This window comes from Jaculus jaculus, chromosome 10 (genome assembly GCF_020740685.1).
Source record: "Jaculus jaculus isolate mJacJac1 chromosome 10, mJacJac1.mat.Y.cur, whole genome shotgun sequence".
Taxonomy (NCBI): domain Eukaryota; kingdom Metazoa; phylum Chordata; class Mammalia; order Rodentia; family Dipodidae; genus Jaculus; species Jaculus jaculus.
In genome coordinates, this window is record NC_059111.1 from 1718848 (window position 1) to 1724819 (window position 5972).

General features: G+C 42.5%; 1 pseudogene; it reads right to left on the reverse strand.

Annotated features, from left to right (window-relative positions):
- Nucleotides 1-3614: 3614 nt before the first annotated feature.
- Nucleotides 3615-4123, reverse strand: LOC101615947 (annotated as a pseudogene).
- Between the last annotated feature and the right edge of the window lie 1849 nt (nucleotides 4124-5972).

Here is a 5972-nt window from a genome sequence, read left to right on the forward strand (position 1 = left end):
CTGTGTAACTAGATCTGTCTAGCAGGTCAGGAGTAGAGGGTACATATACCACTTCCACATTGAAGCTGTTGTCAGATGGCCCAGTATTCTCTTCCAATGCTATGCCAGGTCTTATGTTCCAGTGGTTTAGATATGGCATATGGAAGCTCCATTAGCCTGGGTCTCTGAGTCACTGTGTGGAACACAATGGTTTAGGTAGATTGCCTGGGTGTGCAATGGGGTTGATAGTAACAAATGAACCTTTCATGTGCTAAACCATTGAGACTGGAACATTTATTAGTATAGTATAAATAAGCTAATACCCTATCAAGTGATTATGATAGAGAAGGTTTGGGAATTGGTGGTAGACATAATAAATTCTCAAGAACTGGGAATAAGCATATCATCAACATGGAGAGTGATCACAAAATGTGAGGAAGAATTTACACTGGGCCTTATATGATTAGGACCGGCGAGACTGATTGGGGCATTCTAGATGGAGGACACCCCATGAATGATTTTAAGGAAGTGCACTGAGCTGTTGATTTATTCAGTGTTCTTGCTTCAGCTTCCTGCTGTCTAGGGGACAGCAGGAGTGACGGTTCACACGTCAGGTTCTGCAGTGCTGCATTGTCTCATGGCCACCTTTGCCCTGATGGACAGTTGTCCTCACTTGTCCTGGCAGAAGCCATGCTGCTGGTTTATCTTCAGTGGAGTGAGGGAAGGTTAGCTGAGGGAAGACTCAAATGCTAGGCAGCAGTAATCCTCACTACCATCATGGAAGAATGATGTATATCCAAGGTGGATATACACAACTGATAATGTGTTATTATGTTTTATTATCATTGTTGCTGTTGTATTCCTCTTTGAAATGACCTCTGCTCCCAACCAGCTGTCATTTTGCACTTCTGCCCAACTGTCTTTGTTCCTTTATGGCCCGTTTTTAGCTGCCCTCTTTCCATGGTCACTAGCTTGTTGGGATAAGCCAGTGAGGGTAGAAAAGGAACCTGGAGTTACCAAGGACAGCATGTGTACCACATAAATGCTTGTCCTGTGTCTTCTCACTGAGGTCCCGCAAGGCACTATCCCCTCGTTTGTAGGGTGCTTAGGTTGGTAACTGAGCTTTCCTAGGAGAATACAGTTCTAAGAAGTTGGGGTGAAGCCACTAGCACATTGAGGACCAACTCTCTTCCTTTGTGGGGCACCTTGCTGCCCTCAGTGAGCCCAGAGCGCTGCGATTTATCAATCTGCCTTCCACCTGACTAAATTACCTAAGAAGGTCGCAGATGTAAATCTTCCCATCTCTTACAGTCTTTGTGCAATTTTGTCCCAGCCAGTTTATCTCTATAGCAGAGAATTGCTAATGGAACAGGAGGCTGGATTCTAGCAAATTCTATAGCCAACCTTTCCTTTAGAGTGAATGAGTGGCTGTGAGCTATGCAAATACAACAGAAATTTTCTTGCCTTAACTTAGGTCTTCAAGAATCCTAATTGTTGCTTTATAGTAAGTTCATAAAGGACACCATAGGTGAGGTAGACATACTGGCAGCTGCATGAGGACCATGACACAGCAAAAGATCACACCAGACCACCTACCACTTATTTTATTCATTCATTCATTCATTCATTCATTATCTTTGTGTGTGGATAATGTGTGGTGTATGTACAGATAGTGTATGCATATGTGTGTGCAGATGCACACTGCATGTACGCACATGTGGAAGGCAGAGGAGGACCTTGGGTGGGGGGTCTTCCTCTACCATTCTTCTGTGTTGTTTTCTTGATGTGGAGTCTTTCACTGAACCAAGAGCTGTCTTTTCAGTCAGACTGGCTCACCAGTGAGCCCCCAGAGATTCCCCAGTATGTGTGGCCATGCCTGTGTTTTACATGGGCACTGGGGTGGGATTCAGGTGCTTGTGCTGCAAGCGTTACACCTGAACCCTCCCCTCAGCCCTGGAGATGTTTTCTTAAAGACCCTAAAGTGTGAGGTTACCTTTGAAAAGATATCTAGGTGGGATCAGTTTCAACACAGTGAATTAAAAGTGAATTTCTTCACAGAGGTAGAAAGAGATGAGGCCATGGGAGAATGGTCAGAGAAATCCTTAACTGAGGTAGGAACAGATGTGACTGTGGAATGAGAGAGAAGGAGAGGAGAGAAGAGGAGAGAGAGAGAGAGAGAGAGAGAGAGAGAGAGAGAGAGAGAGGGAGAGAGAGAGAGAGAACCACTGCTTCTGGAGCTGGAGGAAGAGGATTAGGCAGGCCTAGAAGCTACATCAGATTCAGAAATAAATTCTCCACTAGGGTTCCCAGAAAGGAACTGAACCCTGTAGGCATCTTGATGCAAACTCACTCAACTGGACCTGTGTTGAAATTTTCAACTACAAAACTGTTAGATAAAATTTGTATTAGTAGCAGCCACGGAGATCGTGTATTTGTCAAGTGACCATTGAAATCACATACATGATACTAATGTAATTTTGAGTGGATATGTGTGTGCAGTGTGTATGTGTAGTGAGTGTCAGAAACAAGGCCTTTGCTTTTCATTCATTCATTCATTTGTTTGTTCGTTCACTTACTCACTCACCATTTATAACTCAGCAGGTTTTTGTCAGTGGCCCTTGATGTGTTAGCTACTGTCCCACGCTGAGGGTGTGAGAGGCATGTGCTGATCTATCCCTCCATCCTTGGTTTCACTGGTGTGTGTGATTCTCCAGCTTAGAGGAAGGCTTTTGTCTTTTCTTTCATTCCTAAGGAGACAATCACACCTGTTAAGATTCACAGACAACTACCCAAAGCTGGTTAGATGTTTGGTGACAACTGTGAGATTTTACTTCTGAAGGTTTCCAGAAAGAATCAACCCAAGAATAACATTGTACAATTAAAATTCATATTCACCTTGCTCCAAAGTACTTAAGTTGTAGTGATTATTTTCATAATGACCCATCATTTTTTTAATGCAGTGTTTTGGTTTCTGGTACCTAATATACCTGGTATAACTTACCCTTTAGATGACTTGAAAGTTTCCTGGAAAAAAAAAAAAAAGAAAATGTCCTATCTTTGTGGCCATATATACACATGCAAATTGAACATTTCAAGAACCTTTTTCTTTCTTTCTTTCTTTCTTTCTTTCTTTCTTTCTTTCTTTCTTTCTTTCTTTCTTTTTTTCTGAGGATAGGGTTTCCCTCTAGTTCAGGCTGATGTGGAATTCATTATGTAGTCTCAGTGTGGCCTTGAATTCATAGCAATCCTCCTACCTCTGCCTCCCAAGTGCTGGGATTAAAGGTGTACCTAACCAGGCCTGGCTCATGAAATATTCTTTTTTTTCCCAGCAGCACCAATTTTATTTTAGTGTTTAGTACAGTTAAAGGGTACTGTTTGGAGACAGTGATTTTGGTCTGTATTTTTTTTTTCTATTTGAATTTAAAGCATTATACATCATTTTAAAAATTGTAGTTTTCATGATCCCACATGCTTTTCTTTTCTGTTGGAATATTAGTTTCAAGTGACAATAAGAACAAAAAGGAAATTTAAAAAATGCAAATTAAATATAGTAATATGTACATAACAAACACATTAATTACCAAAGTAATTAAAAAGACCTTTACTTCTTCTGTTTAAAATTTATCAACTGGATGTTATTTGGTAATCTTTGGGATTACTTTATTATCCACAATGAGAGTATGAATAATTCCTTCTTTTAGTTTCAGCAGCCTTTAAGTAACAGTCATGGTCCCCAACACTGAGGTAGGTGTGTTTCCGTCCCATCATCTACAAACTGACCCCAACAGAACTCCACAGTCCTCACCATCCGGTGCGATATCCATGTACCGGTAGTTTTTGATCTGCTCTCCATATGCTTCTTGAGGCTTTTCCATTGACTTCCAGAGTATATTCAGAAGCAAAGCCATTTACAGCATCTATATTTAGGGTTGCTTTTATCTTTGCAACTCCAAAGCCAGGTTTCTTTGCCCACTAATTTAAACATCCATTCTTTTCTTATCTCTTTCTCCCTGTCTACGTATACTGCTCGTTTGCCTGATGTGGTACCATGATCAAATTCAATCTTGTGAACTCCATCACTTAAATCAACGTCTCAAACAGCCCCAAGATTTGTCATGTTTTCCAGGCTCTAAAGAGGGCTGCCACTGGCTCCACTTGGTGCACGGTCAGCACCTGTGGCTGCCGCTGCTCTGGCGCCAGCAACGGGACACTCAGCCACCAGCCCACCGGCCCCTCAACAACCATTCTTCATTCATGGGATTCCTTCCAAACATTTTTCCTCACCAAATCCCCTGAAGTTTTTTTTTTTTTTTTTGTCTTGTCATCATTGTTAAATTTACTAATTTAGCCCATGAGGAAGATAAGGAGGAATAGATTGGCGAAGTCACCTATCTCTTCCAACAGCTGATGTTCCCACAAATCAGAATTGATTTGAATTACCGTGAATGATGACCAGGTACTGTCAGCCTGCCTCCCGGGAACCTCTGGGTGGGTCTTCGGGTGAACTTCCTTCCTCCTACTGGCCTCAGGCTGATGTGGACTCTGTCTAGCCGACTTTACCGCCCTTCCCTTCTTCCAGCCCATTCTTGCCATGCTCCCCGCCACCAAGTTGTGTGGAGACAGCCTTGTTCATCCTGAGAGTCACTGATGGGTCTTGCCTTTCAGATGCCTGCGAGGTCATTGCCTGAATCCCAAGAGCCTGCTGGGTGAGGCTGTGTGTGTGTGTGTGTGTGTGTGTGTGTGACTTTTGTGATCTGAAGCCCTGATACTCTGATCTATTTAGGAGGGGTGTGTGGGTGTTGAAGAGCAATGCTTACAGGCTTCCACCATGTCTGATGTGGCCTTGTGGCCTTTTCCTTCATCCTCTCCTCTTGGGCCTGATTCCCTCCCAGAACTGTCACATCTTGCATGTCTCTCTGACTGGCTCCTAGGTGATTTAGGATGTGCACACAAGACAATGCTCCTGTCGAAACTGGGGAAACACTTCTTTTACTCCTGCCCCCTTTCTCTTTCTCTTTCTCTTTGCTACCTCATTTGCTCAATTAATTTTGCCTCTTTGACTTGTCTTCCTTCAAAATTCAAGAAGTTTGCTTAAGAAATGCCTTAGAAGCATTATCAGGCCCACATCTCCCCTCCACATGAAATGACCCTAGAGGTCACACATCCTGGGCATGTTCTTTATCACAACCCTACTGGCAGAATCTTGAGCATTTTTTTAAAAATTTTTTTTCCCCACTGCACCAGGTTGGCTGTTGTGACCTGACAGATATGTGTGCTTATGATGTGCTTGTTGAATGTAGGACAGACCATAGTCCAAATGGTTATGCAAACTACATTACATCAACTACCTAAGAATAGCAGAGCTTGGGATTAAGAATCATGCTAAACTGACACATTTGCCTGTGTGAGTAATGGCTTTCATAAATCAGATAGATCCTTTTCTGAAAACCAGCAACAATGCATTTTACACACATTAGCATTTTCTAAATATTGCTAGTTAGGCTTATAATTCTGGCTCAGTCATTAGAATCATGTCATGTGTACAAAGTCAAATGGATGTTCTAAAGGGAGAGTTGTGACTGCCCAAATGCAGAAAGGTGAGAAGGGTCCTTCAGAGCCAACCTAAGTATAAATAAACATGGAAAGACATTCTTTCAGGATTAACTGACATAAGCATCATCTTTCCCCAGGGGATGTTTGGAGCAAAGACACAGGAGAAAAGATGAGAGGCCTTGCTTTCTCCTCCAGCCACAGTTAGTGCAGAGAGACACCAGGCACTGTGACTTACAGAGGGTCCCTTGGCCCATGGCTTTCTCACTCATGTTTCCAAAGCGCAGAGAACTGTAGAAGTTTCCCAGTAAAGCCTTTGAATTTCCAATTCTACAGTATACACATTTGAGCACTTTAACCCAAAGGACAGCTCTTAGCCTTGTCATTTACAAGGAAGATCAGTAACTTTACACTTTGCTTATAGAATGTCTGGAAACAGTTCC